Here is a 17,552-nt window from a genome sequence, read left to right on the forward strand (position 1 = left end):
TTAACATGGCTATCTGATGTACTTTTGTGGTTCTATGTGTTTCCCAACCATGTGACATATCCTTGCTATCCCCTAAGGTTTTTAGATTGTATTGAAGGCTTTTGTGCTTAAGTTCGTTTTCTTTGTGTTAAATGTTTTGGCATAGGAAATTTTGTTTTTTTCTTATTTGTCTTATTAATGTTTGAATGATTTAAATTTTATTTTATTTGATGCATGCCACTCTTGAGTTCATTATGGAGAGATGTCCATGGGTGATAGTCTCCTTGAGACTTAATCTCTCTCTACCCCTCAAGTAGGAACATGGAAGGCTTTGGATAAAAAAGGGGTGGTTGTGAATACAACCGTCCCTTTGCTCCTCTAAGAGCTTCCCATGCCCGGAGAGTGGGAGAGGAGGAGAAGGAGCCTCATGAGAGAGTACCACCTCCATGGTAGGACTTTCATGGGACTAAGAGAAGCCCTTAGGTTTCTTAGTTTTTATTGAAGTTGGCATTCACATGATAAGAAAGGGAGAGGGCACTAGAATCATGTCTTTGTCTTGGATTAGGAGTCATTGTTTTATTTCTCAAATTAGGGAGGCCCATTACTCCCTCTTCAAGTTTTATTGATAGGTGGCGGCTCCTTTCATAGCTATGAGGTGACACCCAATTTCAATAAGATATTCACAATGGGTATTGCCAAGGAGGAATTGAAGGAAAAATCTATGGTTCTGGAAAGACATGATACCAAAAAGACTTTGAGCCTTTGACCAATTAAACCCCCCCCTAAATTTTGAAGAAATTCCACGTGATTGGTTATTATTTTATGACGTTGGTTGATTGGTTGCTAATGAGGGGCAATTTGGCCCTCTAGTGATGTGATGATACATGGCACCTCAAAACAGCCAGATGACATCTCAACACCACGTAAGCAAACCTTGGGAGTGCCTCAAACACCTCACACCTACCTTAACAATCTTGGCACCACTTCGGCAGGCCGAACTGCAAGCAGTCCAACAAGACATTAGGTCAGTGTAAGAGGCGACTTGCTTCCGCTGACCTGACCAAAGTTTGATTAGTGATGTACCTAACGTGCCAACCGACCTCCTCCATGAGTGGGTCATCGTCTCCATCTTCCCCGAGACCATGACACCCTGTTGAAAGAGTTGGTTATCACCTAACCACTTCGGGTGCGACTACATAGACACTACCCTCTTACAGAGTCCATCTCTAACATTAAACTACTTTTGAACTAAACAGACTAGAGCTCTCAAACGCGCTTTGTGAGCCTCACGACAACTTGCCTATATAAAGGCATCCCCATTCATAGAAAAGGTACATGCAATTTAGTTCTCAAGCACTCTATTTCTCTTGCATTGTTGCAATCACATTCCCATTTCATTGACTTAAGCATCGGTGTGATCACCTCGAGTAAAGCCACCCAAACACTCAGATCTCTCTCTTACAGCTCGACCAAGCAACTACTCAGTCCAATGTCTGAGTTATCCGCCAATAGGGAGCACTAGATCGCACATCATCAATTAGTGCTATCTATGGGAACACGTACACGAAGCCAAGTTCTCACCTTCTCACTAAGAATTCGACCTAATGGCATCTTCCAGCAACAACCTTGTCAACAACATCAACAACAATGCATGTGTTGACGAAGCAGTCATATGGAGGTAGGACCATCACACCATGCACACTAAGGTCCCCTCTATCACTATTGGGCAGTTCACTATGCCCCTGACCCTACCAGGAATCCTCATCGTGCAAAATCCCAACCTTCCTCTGGCCACCGTGAATGTGTCTCTTCCAGTGGTCGAGCCCTCCATGGTTCCCATGGGTTTTTATGTACCTTGTCAATAGTTTTCCAGGAGCTAGGGATGAAATAGAATGAAATTTAAATGGGTTCTTTAGTTAGGGAGTGCTTCTGGTTGCAACAACTTCCGCTTGAAATTGAAGGAGGCAAGTTTGAAATTTGAGGTTCAAAGTACCTCCAAATTTCGGGTGAACAAGAGGCGGTATATGGACTAAGAGAAAGCTCTCCTCTTTCTATGTGTGTGTGTGTAGGCCTCCCATAGGTTTCCTTCCCTCTTCTCCTTCTCTCCCCTTGAGCTCAAGTTAGGTCAATATGTATAGAGGAAGAGAGGGGGGTAAGGTATGAATTTGTTTAGTTGCAGTGCTTGGGGGTTGGGATTCAACAAAGGTTTTTTGCACAAATAAGTAAAGATTCTTCAAAGAAATAGATGTCCAGTAAATCTTTCCTATTTGATGAAATATTTTCTTTAATTTAGGGGTTGTTTTCATGGGTTTTGTGTATCCAATGGGAGCTTGGGGCATGCCTGTCATGGTAGTCTCATATTTGGGGCTGTCAGTGGCAAAAAATGTAAATTTGATGAATTTTAAAATGTTAGTCTTTTTTTTTCCTTTAAGTAGGGATATCTTGGGATTTTTGGGACTATTAGGTTCTATTTCATTGGTCCAAGTGTTCGAATGGGTCAATAATAGGTCTAACATCATCCATCGCCCTTTTGATACTTCAGGATGGGACAGATGGCATTATAAGTTAATCTAGTGCATCAAAATGGTATATTTTTAGTTTAACGGTCAAACGGATGAATCTGATCATGAAATTTGGCGTGTTGAGGTTTTTTGGGTCTATAAAAATAGTGGTGAGGTCTGATCGGATAAATAGGGACAGGAAGAAGGAGATCTATGGATGATAGGTTCGAATCAACGAGATTTGTTGAAATAAAATCTTTATTTGATGAAGGGTCAAATGAAGGAGTTTTGGGATGAAATTTGGTGGATTGGCATTTTTTATCATCCTGAATCTGATGATAGTAATGGATATTTGATCAGAGGTGTATATTCATTGATTTAGTTCAGATCATGGTCTTAGCTTATGGTTTTTCAATCAATGAGAAGGTCTAAAATGGAATCTTACTTTTTCAACGGTCAAATGTAGGTGCTTGGTTGTAAAATTTGACATGGTGGGGTGTTTTTGGGTCTCCAAATACAATGGCATATTCTGATTGGTTATATAAAGTTGGAATGATGGATGGTAAGCTCCAATTGATGATATTTATTGAAATAGGATCTAAGCTTGATGAGGGGTCAAACGGGGGAATTTTGAGCTACAATTTGGTGGGTAGGCATAGATTAAGGGGAGGAATCAAGTGAATGGTTCTGATCCGAGAAAGATATGGTCAATCTGGGTAATCGTTCAGGTCCATCAAAATGGGATTTAAATGTTTTTGCGGTTGGTTGTCATAAATTTGTATTGGGATTCACTGGTTAATTGTTTCCTAGTGATCTTGAGGAGATGGATATGTTGGATTTGATTTTGGAGGAATTAGAATTTGACTATCGCATAGATTAGGGCCATTAAAAATGATGTTGGCATGATGAACGATGGATCTTTGAAATTTAGTTATGAAAATTGATGTGTAACTAAGTTGTAATTTTCCAAATCTGGGGATGATGTTTGATCGGATGTTGATATTGATCTCATGGTTCTTATTTGTCTTGAATATTGTATTAGAGAAGGGTACAAAGAGGTAAGGTGAAGAACTCGAGCAAAAATTGGGTGCTGACAACAACCGTAACAGCAACACTAACAACATTAGGCCATTGGACAGAACACCAACCAGAATCAGCAACTCGACGACCAAAACCAGAACCAAGTACTGGACCCAAACCAGAATCGACCCAAGCTGTGACATCCGAGGCCACCAACTCTACTAAAGGGACTAGGAGAAGGCATCGTAGATGTGCATGCCACAGTGTAGGAAAAAGCCACCTTTTCCCAAATGACAACAAGGAGGCCAGAAAGAAGGATGAAGAGAATAAAGAGGTGAGTCAAATCGCCACCTTATCAACACAGCTAGTAACCCACACTTCGCCACTGGCCGGTGAAATCCTTATGGCCCCATAGCATAAGGACTTCAAGGCCCTAGCCTAGAATCTTATGACGGAACAACCACCCAGTTGACCACCTTAATAGTTTCTAAGCCCTGATGTAGCTATATGGGACCAACGATGCAAGCCTTTCCATGGCCTTCCTAACCAGCTTCCGGGGCACAACTCAGATGTGGTACTTGGGACTGGTCGCAAGCTCAATTAAGAGTTTGAGCCAGTTCGCTAACCTCTTCACCACCCACTTCATGACGAGCAAGCGATGTTCAAAGTAAGTAACCTATCTTCTGAACGTAGTCCAACGAACTAATTGGAAGTTCTAGGACTACATCAAGCGGTTCAACTTGGAGCGGCTTCAGATGCCCAACTTCAACCCGACTGTATAGTTCACTGTAGCAATGAACGATGTCTAGCATCTTGACTTACCATGGGAAGTCTAGTTGAAACTTGTGGCCTCTATGAAGGAGTTCCTCACTTAGGCCACCAAGTTCACGAAGGTTGAAGAAGCACTTGGGTCTTGGTTAGAGCTGAGTGGGAAACAAATTAAAAGAGATCGGAAGATATGTCAGGGAGCAACAAGTAGAGCCTGAAGAGTAAGCCACCAAGGCATAGTAGGTCTCCTCATAACCGGAATAGTAGGTTGCCATGGAGAAGGAGTTAATCTGTTTACAAAGGTAGCAAATCCTCATGCCAGCAATCTCGCACCCCTCTCATTCAGAATTGTAACTATACTGCACTAAACACAAAGAGGGGAAAAATCCTAATGCAGATAAAGATGGTCGAGTACATCAGATGGAAACCTTGGATGAGAGAGGACCCCGCCAACATGTGTTAGACAATGTATGCCCTTAGCTCTAATTAGAATGATGTGCATTATGACATTTAATGTAAATGAATAAAGTACATATTTGATTCATATTATTATGGTGTGTTTCTGTGTAATACCCATAAACTGGACACATATGAGACTCGTGTTAGTTTAGAATCTTCACAGTTGTTGGATAGATTTATCCTGCCAAGGCTGACACTGATGTGTGATACGTAATTGCTACACTAGCAAGTGCACTAGTCACACAAGTAATAGAGTGATGAATAGAGTATCGTTTCCCATGAGGACTTATACAACAACTACTAGTAATATATCAGCCATCTATTATCTAATTAATCAAATTGTATATATAATTCACATATAAAATCCTAGCTAACAAACCATCTCTAAGGAATTGGATCAAATACCTTGCATGTAAGTTGAGAAAACAAGCTAAATATGCACAGAAATTGATTTGGCAATTAGTTCTCTAGGCTATTCGAGTATATTAGAATTTAGCCTTGGTTTGGTGAAACCCCAAGGCAATGAATAGCTTCTCTCAAGTGCATGTTTATCCTAAGCATAAGTGATGGTTCTTCTATCTCTAATAAGAATCTAATCCTCATGCATGCATTAAGATCTAGGCATTCTAGGACCTCAATTCAGATTGAATGAGCACCAACCGAATTGTGCAAGTTATCTCTAATCTTGCACTCAATTTGGTTCTTGATTAGTAGATCCAAATTTCTAGAGTCTTTCTCAAGCACTCTAGAACTTCCAAGAATCAAAAACAATTTGGCCAAACAGAATTAAGGTTGCCTAAATTCTTTCTCAAGAAATTTAGACATTACAAAAATCAAGATCAATTCGGCTAACTATTCTAACAATTAAAATCCTAACCAAGAAACATTAAGATTAAATCTAATCCATTCGAATAACCCTAGAAAACTAATTACAGGACTGAAATTACAAGAAACATCATTCAATTATAGCAAGAAAGATTGAATTAGTGGAGAAAATAAACATGAATCCCTAGTTGAATTCGATTACCACTTGTGTAGAAATCAAGGAAAAAGATAACATAGATTGATCTCCTCCAATGGCTTTTCCTCCAAATTCAAAATCAACCTCTTCTCTTTCTTGAATCTTCTTGAATCCCCTCCTTCTTTCTCTCTTACGCACCTTTTTCCTCTTTCTAACGCATCTTGAATCATCTCAATCGGAGTCCAGATGAGAGAATAAAGCCTAAACTACAACGCGATTCTGAAACTGTCCTGAATTACCCAATTAGCCTTGTTTTTCACTTAATACCTCATTTCTCTCTTCTAGAAAGTTTGCCACCTTTAGGCTCCTTGGGCTGCACTTTGGGCTGCTCTTGAACTATAAATGGGCCTCACTTTTGCTGGGCCGAATAGGCTCCCTTGGAAGGCTGCAATTAGGCTCTCTCTTTGGGCATCTCCCAAAGAGTGCTGCATGGGCCTAGCTTGTTCATGGGTTGAATAGCCCTCCTTAGGCCTCTTGGCTGGGCCTTTATTCCAGCTAGGCTACATTGCCTCCAATTTGGCCTCTTTTCCATGGTTTTATGATGTTTTTCCCTTAAGCTGGTCTCCTTTGATAATTTCCTTAAATTAAGCTAAATTGGGGTAAGACTTTACACAAATCAGCACAAAAACCATTCATAAAGCCTCATAAAATATGTGTAATTTGTGCATTCATCAATGTGCAGCCAAGTTGGTTAGGATGGGTTGTCTTAGCTGCTAGGGTGAGACCTGAGGTACATGCAATGTGTGTTTTCTTGAAACCCTGAACCGGACCGGAATTCTAGTATTGTCCTGGACCTTTGACATAGATGGGAAAAACTAGAATGTTACACCTGACCCCTAGACTCGATTATAATACCGCACTAGGTGTTGGATTGGGCTGTCTTTGATATGCCAATCTGTGAGATCCTTAGAGGGGGTCAAAACTGGGTATGTTGGGACAGTTCGAGAATTCATCTGAGTGGGTGATCATAGTGATAGGGTCAGCCCCTTTGTCAGACAAAGTGAATGATCGATGATGCACTTTATCTAATGGAAACCAAAACTGTCGGCAGTCGATTTCAACCGTTGAAATTCATTTTGCAAAATATATTTATATAGTGATACACACACACACACATATATATATTATGGTTTCAAAATGTTTGCAAAATGTTTTAATTCCCAGGATCCATGTGAGTAGAGAGCGCAGCATTGTACCTTGCAGCCGAGGGAGAGTTCCTTTCTTGTCGGGCAGTATTTGATCATTATGTGCTGAAAGGTTAAGTGTAAGACCATTGAGGGTAATACCTGATGGGCTAATCTTGCATCTTCCCACAATCTTTGGGTTTTTATAAGGTGGCTTGACCCAATGACCATTTAGTGTAAATGTTGGGCCCATTAAGATCCCATGGTGATGGACTTAGGGGTTCATTATTTCTTACAGTGAATTCGGCCAGGCCTTCTAACAGAGGCTGGGCTGAACCCATGTGGATGATGTGCAGATCAATGTTTGGGTCCCACGCCATACAAGGATATCCAACTAGGTAGCAGTTTGGAGGATAAGTGAGCACATGGACTTAATGGGCCTAAAGCCCAATTCAAACTGGCTTAATTAGATTAATTAAAGAGGGGTGGTTCTGGGATTCAGATCAGCAGATAGGATAAGGGATTGTCCCTATCCACTCAGAGAGTCCATATCCAAATAAAGATTTGGATCAGGAAATTCCTAATTAGATTAGAAGGGTTGATCTTTATCTACAGATAAGACAATGGATTATTCTTATCTCTTAAAGAGAGTCCAGATCCAAATACAATATTTGGATTAGAAAACTCTTAATGGGATTAGGAAAACCTCTTTTTAAGGCTATAAATAGAGGAGAAGGGAGAACCCCAAATCATCATTCAGTTTTACTAATACAAGAGAGAAGATAGCATACAGTTGAACTGATGCCATCTTCTGCTCTTACCTTCTCCTGATTTTGTCGCCATTACTAGTTCGATCTCCACCTGTAGGAGCGATCAAGAAAGGGTTCTTGATATCAACTTTTGGTAGAAAAGGTGATCTGAAGTCGTGCTCACTCACTCTCCATTAGATTCTTGGTGAAGAATCTGGTTCTTGCTGAAGAGCCATCCTGTTGATTATGTTCCACCCTACGTTGTGTCATCTTTAGTGGAAGCAGTCTTTGATAATCTCCTTGGGCGTGAACACCTTCGTTGGGGGTTACTACTACTCCTTTTCAGGTATATCCCTCTCCTACCTTTTGGCTTCAGATATGGTCTGGTTTAAGTTCAAGATTGATCATTGAAAATGTAGTTCTCTAAAATAGGAAATGTGATTCCCACATGGGAGAGAGAAATTTTTGAAATTTCGCCCAACCTACCTATTGGGTTTGGCCATCCATATGATGGATCCCTCATCCCTTCAACATGAACCCAAACAAGTACTACCACTTCCATTGGGACATCAACCATGACACAGAAAACTACCGTAACCTTAACAATGAGATTGAGGAGCTGATCTGCCGAGGTTACCTAAAGCAATTCATCAAGCAAGAAGACCGACACCAACCTACCAACTAGCCAATAGAAGTGCAACAGTCGAGCATGGACCAGAATAGGGATCAACTCCCATGAGACCCACCACCAACAGAATGGCCCATCCATGGTGTAATCAACATGATCACAAGTGGGTCCATCGTGGTAGGATGCAACACCTCAGCCAAGAAGAACTCAATTTAGGAGCTCGTGCATGAGGACGAGAACTTGCCTAAGCGCCCTCACGTGGAGGAAATAATCTACTTCACTGAAAATAACACTCCTGGGATCTAGTATCCACATGATGGCGCCCTTGTGGTCAAGTTAGTGATAAATGACTTGAGGTAAAACGGATTCTAGTTGACTTTGGCAGTTTGGAAAATATCCTCTTGGAGGCATTTGAGCGAATGGAGCTCAAGAAAAGGACCTGCTATTAGTTGGCATCCCCCTAGTCGACTTTAGCGGTGAAATAGTGCGACCTCTAGGTCGAATAAGAGTACCAGTGGTAGTAGGCTCGCCATGGGACTAGGCGCACTTCGACCACAACTTCCTAGTGGCTGCAACTCCCTTACCCTACAATGCCATCTTGGGCCCACCTATCCTACACACCCTTAGAGTCATGGTGTTGACCTATAATCTATTAATGAAATTCCTGACAAGTTATGGAGTTGGAGTGGTGTGAGATGGTCAGCTTGAGTTTCAAAAGTGCTACGTGGCCGTAGTGAAAGTGAAGGGAAAGCAAGCCGCCGATGTTGACTTTTGAGCCGCCCCTAGAAAATAGTGATGAAAGAGCTTGTCCTATGGAGAACATTGTCTTGGTGCCAGTGCCAAATATCGACCTCGCGAAGACAATGCATATTAGAGTCCGTCTTACGGAACCACTATGCTTTGAACTGATAGACTTTTTAATTAATAATTTAGATGTTTTTGCTTGGTCAGCTGTAGAAACGTTTGGGATAGACCCCTTTGTCATAACTCATAGGCTGAATGTTGACCCTTTAGCCATACCAGTTCGGTAAAGGAAAAGGAACCTTGCTAAGGAGTGGTGGAGGATAGTGGACAAGGAGGTATGGAAGCTTCTCGTAGTAGACTTCATTCAAGAGGTCTAATACTTGAGTTGGATTATGAACCTAGTGCTTGTGAAGAAGGGTTTGACCCTACCCAAAGGACAACTTCCCACTGTCTAGGGTAGATCACCTAGAAGATGCAACTTTAGGGTTTGAACTATTAAGCTTCATGGATGCTTACTATATCTACAACTAAATCTAGATGGATCCAACCGACCAAGAAAAAAATTGCTTTTGAAATTGGAACAGGCTTGTATTGTCATAAAGTTATGCCTTTTGGTTTAAGAAACACTGGGGTGACCTACCAACGCCTTGTAAACAAAGTATTTTCTGATTTAATTGGAAATAAAATAGAAGCTTATGTCGATGATATGGTTGTTAAGCCTAGTTTTCAAACTCTTTAATTTTTGACCAAAATAATGTTTTTCACATTTTAAGAAAATATAACATGAAACTCAATCTGAATGAGTACATCTTCGGGGTCACATCGGGCAAGTTCATTGGGTACATTGTGAACTAATGTGTTGTTGAAGGCAACCTAGACAAAAATCTAGGCCATCCTAGATATGGTACCCCCTAGGTCGATTAAAGAAGTTCAAAGGCTATCAGGCCGGATAACTGATAGCTATGAATATAACCCTAGCAAGTGCACTAGTTATCAAATAGTATAAAAATATCATTCCCACGGGGATTTAACAAAATAAGTATTAGAACTACAGTCCTCCCTAATTATTTGGACAATCGAAATTCAGATTTAAGAGTAAGAACTACTGAAAACAAAAACTAGAAAAAGAAGATAAAAGCAAGGACAATCAACAACCGAATATGCAAATGATGAAATCGCTAGGGCTTTAGGTCTACCCAACCAATCTAATGAATATTGATGGATGCGATTAACCAAGATTAATTGTTATTCCCGTAAGCTGAAGTTTTTCCCAATTTTATTTAATATTCTTTCCCAAGATATATTAAACCTATTTCTATCAAGTAACCCCTCGATCCCTCGATTAGAGTTCTCAATAATAAAAATGCATGAAGTGCAAGAAAAACTCATATATTCAGATGAATCATGTGTATATATCCCTATATACCATTCAATTCACACCATGAATTATGTGGTCAAGTATATAAATTCCTCTTCCAATTCATTCATATACACCGAATCAACTAAGAGATGGCCACTCCTAACCGCATTAAGAAAATAATTTATAGACTATATGGAAATCACAATCTTGGATAAATCATAATAATAAAAATATATTCATTATCATGGTTCGGCTTTCCACAGCCCTAGCTAAAAACAAATCAGTTCATAATAAAGGAAATAAAGCAAACAAGATGAAAGAAAGAACTCATGAATTCGCCCAGGGTGTTGAGATCTCCTCTTCTTCTTGTCGCCACCTCCTTCTTGAAGCTTTCTTGATCTCCTTCTTGAAGTTCTTGAAGACCTTCTTGATTCACTTCAGAGGGATTTCAAGAATTCTTCCAATTGTTGATTGATGATCCCTCTAGTTTGCCCCCTACTTCTTTATATAACCTAAAAGGGAGGGGGTGGTCTACTACTCTCTCTTGAAGTTATTCTTTCAAATTAGAAAGTTCTAGTCTCTTTATCTAATGAACTCAATCTCTTATCTTTCTGGGATTATATCATAAACTTAGATCTGGTATGACTCTTCTCAGTTTCTTATTCTTGGATTCATATTAGACCTCCTCTGCGAATTGGGCTTCAGCCAAGCTTTTCTGCAAGCTGGGCTTCAGCTGCGGATTGGGCCTTCCTACGAATTTTCTCTGATTTCAGGCCCATATTTTACTTCAATGTAGGCTGAATCTACAAAACCCCAAAACACAAAAGTTGTGGATTTTTCTCTTATTTTTCCAGTGGGTCTTGAATCAGCCCAATTGGAGTTCGGATATGCGAGTTAGGCCTAAATTACTAAACTGTGCTGAAACTGTGAAAAATCATTCGAATTGCCTTTCTTTGCTCCTGATGCCTTCTTTTCATGTCCTGAACTGAAATACAAGACATATGAGTCCACGTAAGTACTAATTAGGTATGAAAGACAGAATATTTGGGGATAAAAATATGATAAATTCTACTCTCATCAATAACCACCCTGAACCGGTTTATGTTTACGTCAGCTGGGTGGTGCCTTCCATTCTTCAAAGACAGAAAAAAGAATCAAGACTTCGAATGGACCCAAGATTGGCAGCTCATGTTTAACGAGTTGAAAAGATACTTAAGTTCACTACCCTTACTAACTAGGCCAAAACCCGGAAACGAGCTAAAACTCTACCTTTCAGCGAGTGATGAGGTAGTCAACTCAGTTTTAATTTGTAAGGTGGATAGGGTACAATGACCTGTCTTTTATGTAAGTAAAGTCTTACACACGATCAAGATGAGGTACTTGAACATCGAAAAGCTGGCCTTCTCACTAGTGCTAGCAGCCCGTAAACTACACTCTTACTTTCAAGCCCATACCATTGTGGTCCTAATTGATCGACCTTTTAAGGCAAGTCCTTCAGAAGCTTGAGGTATTAGGAAGGTTAACAAAATGGGAAATCGAGATCAGTAAGTACAACATTCAGTTCGAGCCATGCCTAGAGACCAAGGCCCAGGTCATATAGACTTTATTACCTTGGAGACACCTACCAGCACAGAGCCCGACCTGACTTGGGACGAGGATCCCTAGATCCTCATTGTGGACAGCTTGTCCAACTAGCGCAAAAGTAGAGCTGAGCTAATCCTTTTAGGACCTAGCGAGGTGAAGCTGGAATATGCTCTCCAATTTGTGTTTCAAGCTTCGAATAATGAAGCTGAGCATGAGGCACTTATAGCTAAGCTATCATTGGCAAAAGAGGTCAGTGTGAAACATCTCTTGGTGTACAGCGACTCCCAACTAGTGGTGAATCAAGTGAATGGGCAATATGAGGCTTGGGAGCCTGCCATGTTGGCTTACCTAGCCAAGGTTAGAGAGTTCCTACCCAACTTCCATTCTTGGTACATTCAACAAGTTCCAAGGACTGAGAACACTAAGATCAACACACTCTCAAAGTTGGTCAGTGCAATGGACATCACAAAGAGGACAGTTTATGTTAAAAACCTACCATGACTTAGCATAAAAATGGTGGAAAAAGAGGTCACTCCTATTTTAGCTATGGAACCGAGTTGAATAGACCCACTCGTTGACTATCTATGCCACGAGATCCTACCAATAGAATGCAATGCAGCTCGAAAGTAGAGCAGTAGTCAGCTCGCTATGTTATCATTAGTGAGCAACTACACTGTAGGTCGTTCACGCTCCCCTACTTGCGTTGCTTGCATCCAACAAAAGTGAACTAGGTGTTACATGAGATCCATGAAGGTCTCTACAGAGGACACTTGGGGGCAAGGCGCTGGCCCAGAAAGGCCTACGACAAGGCTACTATTGGCCCACAATGAAAATGGATGCATTACAATTAGTTCGAAAGTGCGACAAGTGTCTGCAGCACATTAACATACTACATCAGCCAGCTGCAAACCTGAGATACCTTACAAGCTCATGGCCATTTGCACAGCTACCATACGAGCCCGTCAACTTGAGATACCTTATGAGCTGCTAGTATTCATCGCAGCTAAACCTGTTCATGGGCTGGACTGGGCCAGGTTCAGGCTAGGTTTTCACTATGCATTAACACATTTTTTAAGGCCTGAACCTGAGCTTGGCTCGACCATTGGGCCGACAACCTGGGCCCGAGCCTGGCCCTTATAAAAATCCCGAAGCTCGGGCCTGGGCCTGAGCTTGAAGTATATAGCTCATGTCGCTGTTGAAGTGACTGAATAGAGAGAGAAATTATAAAGAAAAATAAAAAATGTATATATTTTATATTATATAAATGAGTCAGGCCGGGACAGGTTCGGGCTGGGCTTTTTTGAAAAATCCCGAGCCCAGCTCAACACACAATCGGGCTTGGTGTTTTAGGTCCAAGGTCAGGCCCGCGGGCCTAATTACATGTCCAAGCTTGGTTGGGGTGCAGACTGGGCCGTCGGGCTACCTAGCCCATGAATAGGTCTAATGGCAGCTCACAATATCCAAAATTTTTTTTGAGGAACATCATTTATAGAATCAAACTCCCCAGGATGCTGATATTAGACAATGGGAAGTAGTTTGAATACATCAAGTTCTAAAACTGGTGTGCCAAGATGAAAATCCAACAGAACTTCACCTCGGTGGCCCACCCTCAGACGAACGACAGGCCAAGGTAGTGAATAGAGCATTCCTCTACGGACTAAAAGCTCATCTTTCCTGAGCTAAGGGTTTGTGGGTGGACAAGTTGCCATGTGTTCTCTGGGCCTATTGAACTACCATCAATACAGCTACCAATGAGACTCTTTTCAACCTAACGTATGAGGCAAAGGCTGTCCACCCAACCAAGACCGAATCACTGACTTTGTGGTCATAGATGTACAATGAGGAGGCTAACAAGGATAAGCTATGGACTAACCTCGACCTAGTGGAGGAAGTTCATGACTTAGCCTACATTTGGACTGCGGCACACCAGCAATGGGTAGCTCGGTACTATAACGCCTAAGTTAAGAGATGCCAATTTTGATTAGGTGACCTGATACTCAGGAAGGTTATGGTACATGAGCTTGAAGTGGGAATGCTAGGTCTAAACTAGGAAGGCCCCTACAGAGTACTCAAGGTGATTGACAAAGGCATATACGAGCTAGAAACGTTAGAGGGGAGGCGGTTACCCCATGCGTGGAACTTTAATAACCTAAGTTGATACTATCTATGAGTTTGGAAGTTTTGAGCTACATCTGCAATAGCAAAAGCATAGACTACCCACTACGATGACCTGGTCAAATGAACAAGGGGAATCCAAACCACTTTCCACTCTAAGGTCCCCTATGCTGATCTTGAAAGACGTTGACAACTCGACAGCGTTTTGACTAAACCGAAATTGTAAGCCTAGTTGCTTTGGCATGTAAGCAATTCAAGCACCTTGATTAATGTTCTACACTTAGCTTATTTTATAAAAATAGAAAATAAGAGGTGTAAACAGTGACATAGGACATGTAAAAGGGTGATTTCACTACAAAAGAGAAAAGTTACATCACTACAAAAAAAAAAGAAGAGAAATAGAAAACCGAGCTCAAAGGCTCAGAGTACAATTTGTAGAAGGGGGGTCCAAGAAAAGTAGTTTAGTTGTCGGCATCTCCAACGCCCTCCTCGACCTTGTCCTCGCCGTCCTCCATGTCATCTGAAGTGTTTAGCTCAGCATCAATGTGGGTGCTCTCATCGTTTGGAATCGATTTTGCCGATACATGCCCAAAATTGTAGTTCGGATGCAGGTGAAATCCCCTCTTAAGATAAGGCACAACATCCTCCATCTTTACACGCTCGAACTTGGGTGACCTTTGTAACTCCTCGATGCCGAGATGTTGTGCATGTTGGATGTTCTCGATGTACTTAGTCTGCCTCTCTTCAAGCTCTCGAGCCTACTCAGAAATATTGCTCTTCACCTCCTCCAGTTGGTGAGTCAAGATGGACACTGCATCGAGGAATCATCGGGGATCTTCCTAGGCTTCTAGCAGAGCACTTTCCAGATGCGATCGAAGGGACTTGATCTCAGTCGTTATTTGTGTGTTATTGCGCTTCATAGTGATGGCACGGTCGTATAAAGCCCGAGTCATACAACTCACCTACAAATAAGAAAGAGTTAGCAAGGTGAACATGTACAAAGACCAAGTGTTGAAGGACCAGTACTTAATGACAATGCGTCCTTGAATATCAAGCTACTGAGGCCGACAACACTCCGCTGACTGAAGTCCCTCCTATCATCAGGAAGAATATGTTAGTGCTCACCTCAAAGGTGGCACGAGGGTCTCGGATTCTATCTGTGGCTGTGACATCCCATTTCGAGAGGTAGACCTGGCCGCACAAACTGGATCCCTCCTAGGTGACGTTAGGGAACATGCACGTCAGGGGCGGAGTGAATTGGTCAGGCATGCTCGTAGGGTCAATGGAGGTTAGACCGATGTGATCATCGTTGATGTCCACTACGTTGGGCTTCCTATCCGGCGGCCTCTCCATAGCTTCTTGCTCTATCTTTGAAGCATGAGTAGACTTGGATGCCCTCTTTTTTTGGGGGATATCCCTCCTCATCGCAACCAGAACAGACGTTGTGTCTGACATACCTACCAAAAAGAGAAAGCAATCTGGTCAGATTAGAGTATACAAAGACAGTAACATAATAAAGTAACATGCTGACGACCTACCCACAGAGCTCAGACCGACCCCAATGAGCATTAGTTCAGCTAAGAACTCATCAGCCAAGGAGTGCTACTCTATGAAAAACAAAAGTTGGTCTGCTAGCTCATCATTAAACTCAATGTCGGGGATCTTCCTCTCCTCACTCCTCCAAGTGGTATCCATGGGCCAGCCATCTTCTTAGGACAAGAAGACGTACCTCGACTTCCAGTCTGCCACCTTCGAAGGGAAACCACTCAACAACTTGCAACCAGTCTGCCACCTTTGAAGGTCACCACCAAGGCAATCAATTCCTCATCGCTCAGTTCAGTAGGTCCGAACTCTGACCTAGTCTTAGGTTGTTGAAAGGTCGAGGCCCCTATGTTGGATCCTCATCGCTCTTGAGTCAAGGTCCCCACCTCGTCTTGAGCGTCCTGGGGATACTCCCTCTCCGACCCACTAGACAAAGTGTGGAAAGCAAAGACTCACTAGAAATTGAGAGAAGACTGATCTCACACAAAAACTAAACTCCTTCGCGAGCTGCTCAAGATCTTAATCAAGTAAACCTTTAGAAGACTCCAAACAGTGTAGTGGGGACCCATTGGGGGGCCCCCTATTTATAGCAAAAGCACCCTTAGATCAACAATGGAGATGCGCCCTACCTGATGGCCCAGAAAGAGAGCGCACCATTTAGCATCAAGTGGCAAGTTTGAAATTCAAATTCATGCGCTCCCATTCAGCTCTAAGTGGTGAACTTGAAATTCGAATTTATGCACCCCATTTAGCCACCTTGGCACTTGGCGGCGAGATTTGAAATTTGATCTCATGTGCTTGAAAAAAAATTGAACTTGGCACATGTGGTAACTCGCTTTCTCGGTCGAGTAGGTGAATCAGACCAAGCTTATGGAGAACTAGTCAAACCCGTCACTCCAGGCCAAAGGCTTTGTGATGAGCTACTCCCTTTGTCGAACTGGCCTCGACTTAGAAGTGGGGGGCAATTGATGAGGGGCGATTTAGCCCTTTAGTGGCGTGATGACACATGGCACCTCAAAACATCTAAATGACATCTTAGCACCACATAAGCAAACCTCGGGAGCACCTTAGACACCTGACACCTGCCTTCATGATCTTGGCACCACTTCGGTAGGTCAAACGGCGAATGACTCGACAAGACATCAGGTTGGTGTAAAAGGCGACCTGCTTCTGCCGATCTGACCTAAGTTTGGTGGCACCTCAAAATAGCTAGATGACATCTTAGCACCACGCAAGCAAACCTCGTGAGTGCCTCAGACACCTTGTACTTGCCTTGAGGATCTTGACACTTCTTCGGTAGGTTGAACTACAAAGGGCTTAACAAGACTTCAGGTTGGCATAAAAGGTGACCTACTTCTACTAACCTAACCTAAGTTCGGTTAGCAACTTTTCTGACGTGTCAAGTGACCTCCTCCATGAGCATGTTGGGATCACGATGCCACGTCGGAAGATCCAATTATCACCCCGACCGCTTTGGGTGCGATTGGATAAACTCTATCTACTTACGTGGAGTCTATCTCTGGCATGAAACCACCTCCAAACCAGATAGGCCGGAGATCTCAGGTACGCTTCGTGAGCCTCACAATAGCTTGCCTATAATAAAGGCATCCCCATTTACAGAAAAAAAGTATGTACGATTTAGCTCTCTAGCACTCTAGTTCTCTTGCATTCTTGTAATCACATTCTCAATTTGCTAACTTAAGCATTGAATTGCCCATCCCGAATAAAGCCACCCATACACTTTGATCTCTCTCTCTTATAACTCAACTAGGCAACTTACTTAATCCAGCGTCTGTGCTAGCAGAGAGCACTAGATCGCACATAATCAATTACAATATCTAGTTGTTTTCACCCTCATTTTCTAAACCAGTCATAATAAGAACAATAAGAATAAGAATAACTCCTCTTCACCCATATTTTCATTGAGAATTTGAGATTAAAATTTATCAAAGGGGTGC

The 17,552-nt window shown here is 42.0% G+C and overlaps 1 long non-coding RNA gene across 1 annotated transcript in view; it reads left to right on the forward strand.

The window, feature by feature from the left end:
* LOC148878090 (uncharacterized) overlaps nucleotides 1–17,552 on the forward strand; it is a 40,016-nt gene that overhangs the window by 20,137 nt on the left and 2,327 nt on the right. The gene's annotated exons all lie outside the window — the stretch shown is intronic.

This window comes from Nelumbo lutea, chromosome 1 (assembly GCF_056320005.1).
Source record: "Nelumbo lutea isolate HS-2025 chromosome 1, American lotus-T2T, whole genome shotgun sequence".
Taxonomy (NCBI): Eukaryota; Viridiplantae; Streptophyta; class Magnoliopsida; order Proteales; family Nelumbonaceae; genus Nelumbo; species Nelumbo lutea.